This window comes from Myotis myotis, unplaced genomic scaffold (assembly GCF_014108235.1).
Source record: "Myotis myotis isolate mMyoMyo1 unplaced genomic scaffold, mMyoMyo1.p scaffold_m19_p_12, whole genome shotgun sequence".
NCBI lineage: Eukaryota > Metazoa > Chordata > Mammalia > Chiroptera > Vespertilionidae > Myotis > Myotis myotis.
Genome location: NW_023416316.1, coordinates 22,954,780 through 22,968,257, shown reverse-complemented (window position 1 = coordinate 22,968,257; position 13,478 = coordinate 22,954,780). Strand labels below are relative to the sequence as shown.

Below are 13,478 nucleotides of genomic sequence, written 5' to 3'. Positions count from 1 at the left end.
TAGTATTATGGCAATAAAGGAATGAACTAAAGGTTGTTCCATGTCCAGTTTTCCCCATATGGCAATTTGTGCTCTCACGGTGTGTGATAAAGTGTTTTAAAATTACTTTTCAGGTTACATTGTGATATATCCGTTTGTCTATCTGCCTCTCCTGTAGCCAAAGCTCTCCCAGGACTGGGATGATTATTATTCATCTTTATATGCCTAGCACATAGGTCAGGAATTTAGTAGGTGATGAGTAAATGTTGAATAACCGAGTAAACAGTACACGAAAGAGTGTTGACAGGTTTCGATTTTAGTTCCAAGGCATGATGTTGGCAACCACATCATCCATCTTGCTCTTACCGAGGAACATAGTCAATGTGCTTACATTAAAACAAACTCTGATTTGAAAACAGCAGTGGTTATCAAACCTAGCCGACGATCAAAATATCTGGGAGCTCCACTCCCACACAACCCAATAGAAGTCTGATGGAAAGAATCTCCAGTTGTAAATAACATCGTGGCAAAAATTCAATCCACCCCAGTAAGTCCTTCAGACAAAGTTAATATTAAAAGATCTGGGTCCAAGAGTTCTCATTCTCTGGCACTTTCAGCCTGCATTGCAGGATGTGAGCCATTATCCTCTGCTTCAGGTAAAATGTCCCCAGGCTAAGAGATGTAGAGAGTGCAGAATTGGGAGTTTGACCAGATTAACTGAAGTAGTAAGGCTCAAGGGATATGTGCTGGCAACAAGAGCTTCTCCTGTGCTTGGAAGAGTGAATAGAAGTGTGGGATTTAATGGACTCTCCATTACCTTTCATGTAATAGGTGTGTGTATATTAAATCTAGCTCAGATCTTTGTTACATATCCTTGATTTTAAGAGTTAAAAGTGTGTCTAGACAGGAATCTATAAGATAAAGACCTTCTTTTTTCCATCTTACATATCTAATTGATCATCTTAATGATGCCTGACTCCATTTTCAGTAGAATTAGATAGTCTTATTTGATTTCTCATAACTGATCTTTCACAAACACCTGGAAATGAAATTTCACTGTGAAAAATCAAATTTATGTGACTAAATACATAGAAATTGAAAATCATCAATCAGACGGTCTAGATATCTGAGTTAAATTCTCCCCCTATAGAATTCATTGCTGGGGTCTTTCTCATCATCTAGAAGGGTTCCAGGAATCTGGAGAAGGGCTGCATGTAAATTAATAGAGACTAGACATGAAATATAAATTTGTAATACATGGGGGAGCCAGAGGAGGGCTTAGCTTCAGTAACCAAGTTCTCTCTCTGAATCTCCCGACCCCTCGCTTTTTATTAACACAAATTGTCCTAAAGCAAAGAAGGTATACACATCAAAGGTTAAGGTTTAGCATACAGTAGGCATTGTCAGGTTGGGGGAAACTGCTTTCGGCAGCAGCAGGTAATAACATGTAGATTTTCAGGTTTGGGGAAATGCCCTCTGCTGTCTGGCAGCAGGCAATGATATATGCAAATCTTCAGGTTTGGGGAAATGCTTTCAGCTATTCCAGCAGGCAATAATATGTATCTTCAGCCCTGCTGAAGCCTCAAGGTTCCATCAACCTTTTGATGAAACTTCTTGCATTTATGGCCTGCTGGAATTAGCCCCCAGCAATTCATAACCTTAAGATAAGTCTTAGAGCCCTGGTTGGTATGACTCGGTTGGACGCATGCCCAGATTGAGGACTCAATCCCTGGTGAGAGGTGTGCAGGAGGAAGCCGATCAATGTATTGCTCTCACATGGATGTTTCTCTCTCTCCCTCTTCCTTCCTCTCTCTGTAAAACTAAATTTTAAAAATAAGTCATAACATGTTTGGGCTCTCTTATTACAGAGACTTAAATACAGGCATTATTCTCAAATTCATTGTATTTTGAGTTGTCTAGGTGTGAAAGAGTTGAGGGATCATTTAGTCTATAGTAATATAAGTTTTGTCTAGACTTTCTTCTCTGGAGTTTAGATCAAACTGAAAATGACTTTTTGCCTCCATAAAGAACTGATCACTTTACTTTCCCTTTAATGCGTGAGTCTGCTTACTAAATACCAGAAAAAAGAATTAAAATATTTCAAAGGGATTGCCTCTAAAGAGTAGGATATGGAGGTGAGAAGAGATGAAACAGGAGACTGCTATTGGGGTCATAAGCTTGTAGTTTTATCTGACCTTTTAAACTCAGCACATAGATTACTTTATAAATAATGGTTTGTGGAACAAGAGAGAAAGGCTAAAAGAGAGACAAGTGGGAAGAGGTGGTGAGTCAGAGCTATAGGATGAAAGAACAGAGACTCCAGGGAGGTGAAGTTGATAAAGCGGCCACATCTGAAACAAGCTGGAAGGAATATCACGTGAAACACTTGAATAGAAGAGGGCATTGGTGGGGACTGAGTTAGTTGAAATGAACAGCCCTTGTGTTGTAAGAGGGTGTCGCTTTGCACCTCACTTTCCAGGAACCAAGACCCTGAGAGTCAGACCCTTAAGACTATAATTAAGATTCTTCCACAGAAAGGAATTATTTCACTTATTATGACATGATGATACCAGAACACAATGCAGCTCTTTTTGTACCTAGAAAAATTTGGTGGTGGTAATAGCATTACCTTATAGGATAAAAAGATGAAGTGAGGCCCTAGTCAGCTTGGCTCAGTGGACAGAGAGTGGGCCCATAGACTTAAGGGTCCCAGGTTCAATTCCAGTCAAGGGCATGTACCTCGGTTGCAGGCTCAATCCTTGGCCCCAGTCGGGGCATGTGCAGGAGGCAACCAGTGGATGTGTCTCTTTCACATTGATGTTTCTTTCTCTGTTTCTCCCTTCCCTCCTTCCCTTCCACTCTCTCTAAAAATCAATGGAAAAATATCCTCGGTGAGGATTAACAAAGTAAAACAAACAAACAAAAAGATGGAGTGAGGGTACTAAGTGTGGATGAAAAGACCTATTGGGTTCCTAAAGTGTGAACCTGGGGAAACCTTGAACTTCTAGAAGTGGGTAGAACAGAGAGAATGGTTTATTCCTCTCTGGCCTTCCTCTGTAACTAAAGAAGTGGTGCTGCATCTGAAGACCCAGCTGGAGAACTCCTTTTGTTTAATTCTGTGTGATACTGAAGTTTCTTTCACAGTTAAGTAGAACAGTAATCTCCACTTCCAAGGGTGGTTGTGGGGACCACATGAAGACATCAATGTAGAAGGCTGCCTTGTTGATGATATAAAGCACCAATTTGTGCTTTTTCCTCTCTTGGTTTTGGGGGTATTTGGTACTTGACTCCTCTTTGATCAAAATGAAAGCAATCACCCAAGAAAGCCATTTTATCATGGGATTTGAGTCTTTAGACTTTTGTCCAAAAACAAGGATTATACATTTCATGATGTAATATGCATTAAAAATGTGAGAATTTAAAATGTAGCCTTTAAGGCTGTTGAAACAAATGCTTTTTTAATATGGACCAAACCGAGATCAGCAAAGAGCTCAGGTTTCACGGACAGCATAAAATTGGACAAATTCCTGGATAAAAGGCTTATAATCTAATTAGCCATTGGGATTCCATAAATATTTATGCAGAAGTCATAGGACTGGAAAGGATTTCAAATTAAATGCAAATGCGATTTCTAAAAGTCTTTGGCTTTCTTGTTCACTCCAACCTCTTATGTGCATTCAAAATGTCATTGAAATATTAAAAAAAAAAAAATGTGGCCACTTTAGTGTGACAAGTTGTCTGTAGCGGATTGGGTGGCTGGATATAAAACATTATTCCCCTTCAGCTATTAAAGCTGTCCTTGAAAAAGAATCTCTCAATTTCCTTCAAGATCACTTGTGCTTCAGTGAATAGCATTAAACCTCTTTGCTTTTGATAATGTCACTTCATCGACAGGATTGTTTTTGCCCTTGACCTACAAGAGATACAAGTGGGAGGTTCCTAACTGAATGGCCTCGTCAGCTGAAGATAAGAATGATTTCCTGATCACCAGAGCTGCTCCTAAGTGGAACAAGCTGTGAGAGTATTTTCCTTCCCTGCAGATGTTCAAATGCAGGCTCTGTACATGGTAGTTAGCATGTTGCCTCAGTTACTCCAAAATGCTCTGACTCTAGGAAACTGAAGAGAAGTTGGACGTGCCTTAGGTTGAAGAATGTATCGGGTTATTGGATATCCTTCCAATAACTTGCAAATAAGCACAACTGTCTATTGTTGTCAGAAAATAGTAGGAACTCATTAGGTTTGTTTCTATATTTCACTGTGTCTCCACATACCTTGAAGAACACATTAATAAACTGGGTTTGTATCTTTGTACTAAGGCTTACTGGTTGTGTGACCTAGGACAAGTTGTGCAGCCATTCTAATCCTCAGTTTCCTTCCCTGTAAAATGGGGATGTTAATAATAGTGCCTGCCTTGTAAGATTATTGCGGGGATTCTTAAGGCAAAGCTGGCGTGCCTAGCACAGCATAGCACACGGTAGGCATTCAAAATATGTTATTTATTAAAAGGGGGGGGGAAAATAGTGCCTTGTAAAGATATTTCCTCATACCCCAAGATTTTCTTGTGTTTATGGAATGTTTTTACCTAACTAGAGGCCTGGTGCATGAAAATTCATGCACAGGATGGGGAATCCCTCAGGCCGGCTTGCCCCCTCTCACAGTCCGGGAGCCCTCAGGGGTGGGAGGTGACCAGGCCATCAGGGGAAGGCGACGCCCCCATCACACCTCTGCTGCTGTCACTGCCAGCAGTGCAAACCTTGGACGGCCCTGGTTACCTGAGCCTCGGGTGGCCCTGGGTGGCTGGGCAGCCAACATCCGAGGCTTGCCTGTGCCTTGGGCCGGTCCTGGGTGGCTGGGGGGCTGAGGGGACTGGGGGACTCTGGAGGCAGGTGCACAGTGGGGCTGAGAGGACTGGGCACCGCCATCTTGTGGTTGTGGGCGCCGCCATGTTTGAGGACGTGACAGCAATTAGCATAGTCCCTCCTTATTGGCTGTGGGCGCTGCCATCTTTGCGATGGCATGAGGGTCAATTAGCATATTCCCTCTTTATTAGATAGGATTGCAAACTGTGTAAAAGTCCTCTTCTGAAATTCTAAGCATAGGATGGGTCCTTGGACTAGGTGACTTCCTATCCTGAGACTCCATTATTTTTGGAGATTTGATTCAAAGTATTTACTTAGGGTAAATATTTCACTATTTCTTATCCCCAGATATCAATAGTGTGGCTATCCTGGGTAAGCATCATGTAGGGCGGGGAGCTAGCAGGGAGTGGTACTCAGTGGAGTTTGGAGCCCAGTGGGCCTAGTTTATGTTCTAGCTTCAACGCTTTCAGTCTGGTAACCATCTGAGGCGAATCACTTAACCTGAGCCTCAGTATCCACAACAGTAGAATGAGGAGGACAGACTATGCAGAATATCTGGAACGAAGAGGTAACGACTTAGTGGGTGTTCTATCCTAGGGCACTTGGTCTCCAGGAAACAATCTTTCTGTTGGCTGCAGCTGTCACTTTTCAGCCAGATGTGTCTGCATGATTAAACCCAGCCTGACCCCAAAAGCACGAATAGCTTCTGCCTTGCCTTGGTCCCAACACAAAATCAATGTAACATGTTGAATTACACTCAGATTGTGTTACTCGAAAGGCCATAAATAAAATGCTTTCCTTAGAGACAGTTGGGGCTCATCCACACATCAGTGACAAAAGTACCTGACTTCCCAAGGGCAAAGCAAATGAGTTTGCGACTGGCTTTATTTACTTAGGGAAAAACTTGGGAGTTTTGTGCCAACAGCACATGTACAGGCTTCTGCAGCATTCTTCCCCCTTTTCTGAGCTGTTGTGGCAAAGCTGTCTTAGCACCATGTGCCAAACTTGAGGAAATTGGATTTATTAGTTATTATTAAGTGTAGGGTATTCTAGCTTCAACCTCACCATTACTTTTGATTCTTATTTGGGGGAGGAGGGGCTTCTAAATTCTTCAGGGCCTGTGACCTATCACTCTGCACCATTGACCTATCCCTGAGCTCTAGGGGCTGTTGTTATTTTGGGGTTGCCCAGATGGATTTGCTCTGCGTTGTGGAGAACGTGGTTAATTAAGAGCTCCAGGCAGAACCCACAAGTGTTTTTTAGTTTTTCTTGCTGTTTCCTCCACCACTCCCCTTATCTCATTATCCACATTTCTCCTCCAGACTCTAGCATGAATTCCCTCCTTGTAAATCCCTGCTGGCTGAAAGGTGGCCTGCAGACTGCTACCTGCTCAGCGGCCTTGTGCTTTCTCTGTGAGGGGGAAAAATGTGAAATTAACTCACATCCAAATCTGAAGCTTTTCTGAAAATGGATGTGAGCAAATGAGGTGTCCTGGGAACTAGCCAATGTTCGATAATTAATAATCCTTCTATCTGGATGAATAAGGAGATGTTTAATAAGTTTTGTTGTGCTTTCAAAGCAGTCCCCTCTTATTAAGCAGAATAGTACAGTAGTGTTTCCCTAATTGATGGTGTCTGGACACGGAAGGGAAAAGCAGCAAACTGAACTGCAAGTGCTGAATATAAAGAGCTTTCATTCAACAAATGTTTACAGAACACCTGGCATGTGCTAAACACCACGCACATTGTGTCATTTAGCCCTCAGAACCATTCCCCGGTGCAGCCACAGCGAGACAAAGGAATAGACAGCAACACAGCAAGGCACAGGGAGTTAGTATAATTTACTTTCTGTGGTGACCTGGGTCCAGATCCACACCTGACAGCTCTAACTCCAGCGCTCAAGTCCATACGACTGTGGCTTTTCATTGAGAATCAAAGTTACATTTACTCCTGTGATGAGGGTTGTGGCTGACCCTGGAGGAACCCTACCATTCAGTGGCATTCTGAGACATCAGGCTGCTGTGTAGGCTACTGGTGAGCCTGTAGGTTATAAACTGGCCTGGTACAGAGAGAAGGGACACTATTGCAGAGGTGGTGAAGTGAAAGGAAAGGGTGTTGGAGCTAAGGCAAACTTTAATCACCTCTTCCACACTTCTCCTTGGAACTAGCATAAATATTCACCACTTTTGTCATTTAGCGCAGTGCTAGCTGCTGTGAGAGACACAGACTTGCAAGTCAGACCAGCCTTGCAGTTCACAATCCAGAAGGAAACAGAACCCACTCACTCATGGAAAGTTAACCATGAACTTTGGAGTTTGGCTGAAAGATAAAAGGAGAGCACAAAAGGGAAGTCATAGACTGGAAAGAGGCTAAGAGATTGCCCTGCCTCATCTTTTCATTGATGTCCTAATGTTGCCTGAGATTAAATGCCACACCAGTGGCTCATGGCTTATTGGCAGATCAAAGCATGATTGTTGTGAATGACTGACTGACTGACTGAACTCCGAAGGCTTCCTGGCAGAGGCAGAAACTGAACTATGCCTCGAAGGGTATGTGGAGATCGGAAAAACAGAAAGGAAATAAGGAAAGGCATTCATATATATGTAGGGACCCCAATTTATCAGGGGAATACATTTACAACAGGGTATTGATTTTTTTTCCTTCTTTTATTTTTATTTTTTTAAATTTTGTTTTATTGCTTAAAGTATTACAAAGAGTATTACATATGTCTCCTTCCCCCCCACCCTTGACCTTCCCCTGGCCTCCCCTACCCTCAGTGTCTTGTGTCCATTGGTTATGCTTATATGCATGCATACAAGTCCTTCGGTTGATCTTTCCTTTAAGCACGGTGTTTTAAAAGGCAATGTGTTGATTTTCAAGAATAGACTGTTTCATGCTGCGCCTGATTCTGGGCCAGAGGAAGCTGATGCGGAAAGGACACGATTGGGATTCAGGAGGGGAGCTTGAAGAGGAGGCTGCAGCTGATTGAACAGAGCAAACAGAAAGCTCTTATCACCTGTTCATCACGACTGGAGACAGCACACAAAAAGATGTATGTTTTAGTTTGAGGGATTTAAGCAAGTAAGAAAAGGCATTTTGACATTCCCACCACTCCCACTCTAATCCTTACTCAGCCTTATTTGCGCTTCCAATTATCTTGAATTCACTCGCCTGTCTGTCTCTGTTGCCTTATCCTTACCCCAAACCACCTTCTCCTCTTGTCTGGATGATTGAAGTTCTCTTCGACTGGCCACCTCACTATATTCATTCCTTTTTCTGGGGCGGTGGGAGGGAGAGATCATTTTTAATGCTTTTTTTCTTATTGTTGGTTATTTTACTTTCTGTTTGTTTGTTTTTCACAAATACACCAGAGAATCGTGCGATGCTGCCAGCATCGGACGCAATCCTGGGCCACAAATCTGCACACTCTTTTGCAACTGGTCCTGTGATGGCAGACTTTTCATCTCACCTTTACTATTGACTCTGACCCCCACATTATCTTCAAAATAAAGAAACATCTTTTCTCCCGTATGACTTTGTTGTTGGATTACCATCATTGGATGTACCTTCCTTCTGAGCTCTGGTTTGCCTCTTTTGACTGGGGCCCTCACCGTGCCACCCACACCTGTGGTAGGCAATCTGTTCAGTCATCCCCAACCCCCTTCCCAGAGGTGATACACAGATTTTTGGCTCCTGTGGTGTCAGCACAGTTGATGACAGCTCCTCCCAGAAGACTTGGGGAAACCCGGAATGTCCCACCAGAGGACACACCACGTCCTCACTTCTGTAATCTTGAATTCCAGAAAGGGACGGAAAGGACCCTTTTATTCTTGCCCCACTGTTCCAAACTACTCTCCATATCCTGAACAATCCTTTCATAAAATAAAGCCGGGCATAGCAGCTTTCTTCCTTAAACCTTTCGATAGGTGACTAGTAGTCTCATAACTAATTCTAAACTTTTTAACAAGGCCTCCCTGGCCCTGTATCACCTGGGCCCTCTCTGCTCTGGTCTCTACAGGTCCCATTGCCGGTGCTCTTCATGCTTCAGCCACGTGGCCACGCTTTGTCTCCTGTCAGGTACTTTCCATATGCTGTTCCCACCACCCTCTTCACTCCTGGGTATCCATAGATTGCTTCTTTGGAGGAGACTTTCCTGGATCCCTATAGGTTAACCCCATTACAGGACTCAGAGAGACATTGTCTTTATATGACTTGTCATTATTTGTTGAATGTCATCATCTTTCCAAGAGACACTTGGGGTTCAGTTGGCAAACAAAATAAGCAAGGAGTTGTGAAACATATATTCTCACAGCTAGAGAAAGATAATAAAATAAACATAATAAATTATAAAGTATGTTAGACCACAGAGGTATAAATAAAAGAGAAAGATATAGGGTGAGATCAGGAATGCCAGATGAAGGAAGCAGGTTGCAATAGTAAAAGAGAATGGTCAGCATATCTCCAATACCATATGCCAATTACTCAAGGCATGTTACGGTAAACATAAAACTATGACTATAAAGCTATACCTTCGTATCAAGCCTGGCATGGAATAGTAAGCCCTCAATACACGTTGATCAGAGAGGCGAGTGGGCAATACACTCATATACTTACACTCATTCAAAATCCACTACAGAACAGGTGCAGTCACCCCAAGATCACGCAGCAGTGTAGGCAAAGCAAGGCGGTGCCAGTGTTGTCTGAATCCTCCTCTGAAATCTCTCATGGAGAAAGGGAATTTGTCTCACTTTTTTCTCCTGTCTTTTGTGAGACCCCAACAGGGCCCAACAGAGCTATTTAATTAACCAGTCATGAGGGCACAAGGACTTCCTGGCAGTGAATCCTGAGAGCGCCCAAGGACCAAGGAGCTAATGAGACACACACACACACACACACACACACACACACACACACACACACACACACACCTACTCTGTTTTAGAGATTTGACGTAAGCATAGATTTGGTATCTCAACTCATGGCTTTCTCTCTCTCTGTCTGCCTCTCTCTCCTTCTCTTTCTTCCTCCTTCCCTCCCTCCTTCCTTCCCTGTCTTCTCTTCTGAAAAACAATAGCTTGGTTCCTGGGCAGCTGAGCTTTAAATTGGAAATGCAGTCTTCCTTGGCAGAACAGCAGTGTCACAGCCTCCCCACTGCTCGGAGCAGCCTGTGACACACACCCCTGCAGGCGAGGCCATAAAGGGCTGTGTAATATCCTGGAACCACCCCCCTAAAGGACCTCCCTGCACATTTCCTTTAGGATTCTACTCCAGCGCTGCATTTCCGCTCCTCTCCAGCAGTTTCTCACCTGGATTGATCTTTTGCTTTTTTTTCTCTCCACTTACTTACTGATCCCATCCCTTGGATCATCAGAAACCACCGTGGCCCTGACAACGAGGACCACAACAGACGTCAAAGGGAAATGTAGAGGGACCAGTGCCTGGGAAGTCTGACAAGGCGCTCTGCCGCCCCCCCCCCCCCCCCCCGACCTTCAGAAGATAAATTCCCTTTCTAGGCCGCTTCTGAGAGGCCTAGGCACAACCAGGGGCTCTTATCTATCTCTTCTCTCTGCTGATCTCAAAAATGCGAAAGTTGGGTTGAAGCCATCTCCTACCTGGTTCTGATTCCTTCTCACCTAGATGATTGTGGTCCCTGATAAGTCTTCCTAACTCCAGCAGTCACCCACTTTCAGGTAAAGGGGAATTCTTTACCTTTAATCTAGTCAGTCGTACAACATAGATCATGATGACAACATCATCGTAAAGTTTGTTGTTGATACTGCAGTCACTTTTGAAATGTTATAACCAGAGCCAGATGCAAGAGGATGCAAACACTGAAGTACATTTAAGAATCACATTTACTGCCCTGGCTGGTGTGATGCACCAAAGGGTCACAAGTTCGATGCCCCGTTAAAGGCACGTACTTGAGTTGCAGGTTCGATCCCCGGCCCTGGTCCAGGCAAGTGCAGGAGGCAACCAATCAATATGCCTCTCTCTCATATCGATGTTTCTCTCTCCCCCCACCCCACTCTCTCTCTCCCCCTCCCCCACCCTCCCTTCCACTCTCTCTAAAATAAATAAATAAATAAATAAATAAATAAATAAATAAATAAATGCCCTTGGGTGATGATTAAAACAAAACAAAATCACATTCACTGCTTTTCAATGGAGAGCATTTGGGACATATTCTCTGCCTATTTTCTCCCCAGACTTTAAGCTGAGCACAACTTTCCTTGGAATTTACCCAATGTCTGCGTCCTTCAGGGGTGGGTGCATGCATGTGTGTCCCTGAGTGTTCTTGCTTCAGGGCATTGAGATTCCAGTTTAACTGAGCATCAAAACCTCATTTCCTTCCAGCCTTTGATTTTATTGAAGGAAACATTAACTACACTTTCATCAAGAAAAGCTCTTTGTGCCCTGCTACTTTTCCCAGCTATGTTTTTTTTTCCTGGTGGAAAAGTAGGGGTAAACAATATTAACAATTTAAAAAGAAGTTAGGACCATGCTCTGCGTGTCTGGGCATGTGTTTTCCTATTAAGCAGTTCTCCTGGCGGTGGTCCCTAGATGACCCAGGGTACCCCTTCCAACAGCCAATTAGATGGTAGTATGTTCTCTGCTTTCTCCCCAGCTTCCGGGCATCTGCTGAGCTCTGTGCTCAGCACATCCTTGTGCTACAGCTTGTTTTGGAAAGACTGGCCTCTACCAGAGATGGCTTACTTCTAGGTACACTTGGACTCCCCCCCACCCCCACACCCCCCATTTTACTTCAGCTTTTGTTATTTCTATATAATTAAGGAACACATCTTTTAGAACAGCAATCGAAAGTGATTTTTTTTAACAATCAAAGAGATCCAGAGGTAGAATTCAGTGGAATAATTTCCCCATTCAATTTTACATTTTGACATACGTTTTAGGTTTACATTTTTATTTCTAGGCTTTCCAGGCACTTTATTTTTCCTTGTTGTCTGGGTCCAAGGTAGAGTGGGACTTATCTGGATGGAGTGAGCAGAAGGGACTGACCTAAAACCTGTATTAGGACTGTATTATTGGGTTCATGCAAGACCTGGAAAGGATGGACCCCAGACCTAGCTTAGGGCGGGGTCAGGAGGTAAGGAACGGACCCAGGGCACGTGTGATATTGAATGATGGAGCTGAGCAGATTAAGCACAATGTTAGTGTCAGCATTTGTGTACCGACGATGTGCAAGGTGCTAAGGTTACCGTTCTGGTCACATGGAGTGAAGCAGACGGACAGTCTAGAAAAGGATCAGATATTAAACAATTGTACAATATCACGAAGGAGGAGGATGAAAGTGTATAGTAGAGAGATCGGAGCCAGTCAGGCAGTTAAGGGTACTTTGCCATTAAAGATGGTGTTTAATGCCAGTCGGAAGGAGAGGCAGACATGTGCTGGGCAAACATGGAGGAGGAAGAGTGCTCTAAGAGGTGGGATGTGAGAGGGCCCAGGCCTGAGAAAGAGCTTGGCATGTTGCAGAGACTCAGTGAGAGGCTGACGTATAGAAAGGTTGGGGTGAGCAGGGAGCAGAGACTGTTATAAAATGGGCCTGGAGAGGTTAAAGAGAGTAAAAAAATGATTGCAAGCTTACACATTAGCCAGGCAACCTTCTGTCTCAGTTCTGAGAGGCCTGGGAGCAGGGGCCCTGGACATCAAGTACTGCTCCGGTGATAGAGGCTGGGGGGGGGGGGGGGGGGGGGGGGGGGTCGGGCGGGGGGAGCAGTAAGACTGTCCATTCAGGCTTAGGGCTGAAGTGTGAGCCAGGCATGCTAGTCTGCCTGAAGGACAGCCATGGGTAAATTGGACACCTGAATCAGCGTGATTCATCATATGTAAGCAGTAGGGACAGAGCTAGTGACTGGTCACAAGGACCAGGCCAGTGCACGATGGGAGGCCCGAGGGAACCAGGAATGATCCTTAGGTCTAAAAAGCCACTGACGACAATGTGGGGGCCTGGTATCCTCACAGGACCCCTGAGTCCTGTGTCGTTGGTGAAAATTTGACTGGATTGTGGATGGATTTTATGCCCTTTGTATCTCTCTGCCTTAATCTGGGCTGTTTCAAGGGCTAAACTATGGATCTAGTTCTGAGAGAATGTGGAGGGGGCTAGACTGGAGAAAAAAGGGAGTGCCGATTCCACCCTAATGTCATACGTGGGTTTTCACACTGTCATTCCTTACAAGCTTTGAAAAGCACCTCTCAAACTTAACAGTCAAGTCTTTTCTTGAAAGCCTCAACAGCGCCTTCTTAAATCCCACACCATCTCTTGATGAAATCTAGTTTGCACTCGTCTACAATCCCATTTAATTTGTTCCTATCCCTTAATGTCTTTGCTGCTTTAAAAAAAAGAAAAGGTTTTTCAGCATTGGGAAGTTAAATGCACGCTGTGATCCTGGTTGGAGATAATGTGCTGAATAGAAATGATCCAGAACAGTAAGGGGTAGCTCAGTTACACCAAGGAAGTTAATGCCTCTTTAACATGTGTCAAAGAGGAGTTGGATTTGGGAATTGTGGCTAACTCGTAATATAAGTTTTTCTTTATTTTATTTTTTTCTATCATCATTTATCCCCTTATACCACTTCCATCTGCCTCCACTCTCCCCGCCCCCTGCAATCACCACACTGTTGT

At 43.9% G+C, this 13,478-nt stretch overlaps 1 protein-coding gene and 1 pseudogene across 2 annotated transcripts in view; one reads left to right on the top strand and one right to left on the bottom strand.

Moving 5' to 3' along the window:
* Window positions 1–13,478, top strand: part of PLPPR1 (phospholipid phosphatase related 1) — a 191,939-nt gene that overhangs the window by 86,621 nt on the left and 91,840 nt on the right. The gene's annotated exons all lie outside the window — the stretch shown is intronic.
* On the bottom strand, window positions 7,610–8,696 carry LOC118667703 (annotated as a pseudogene).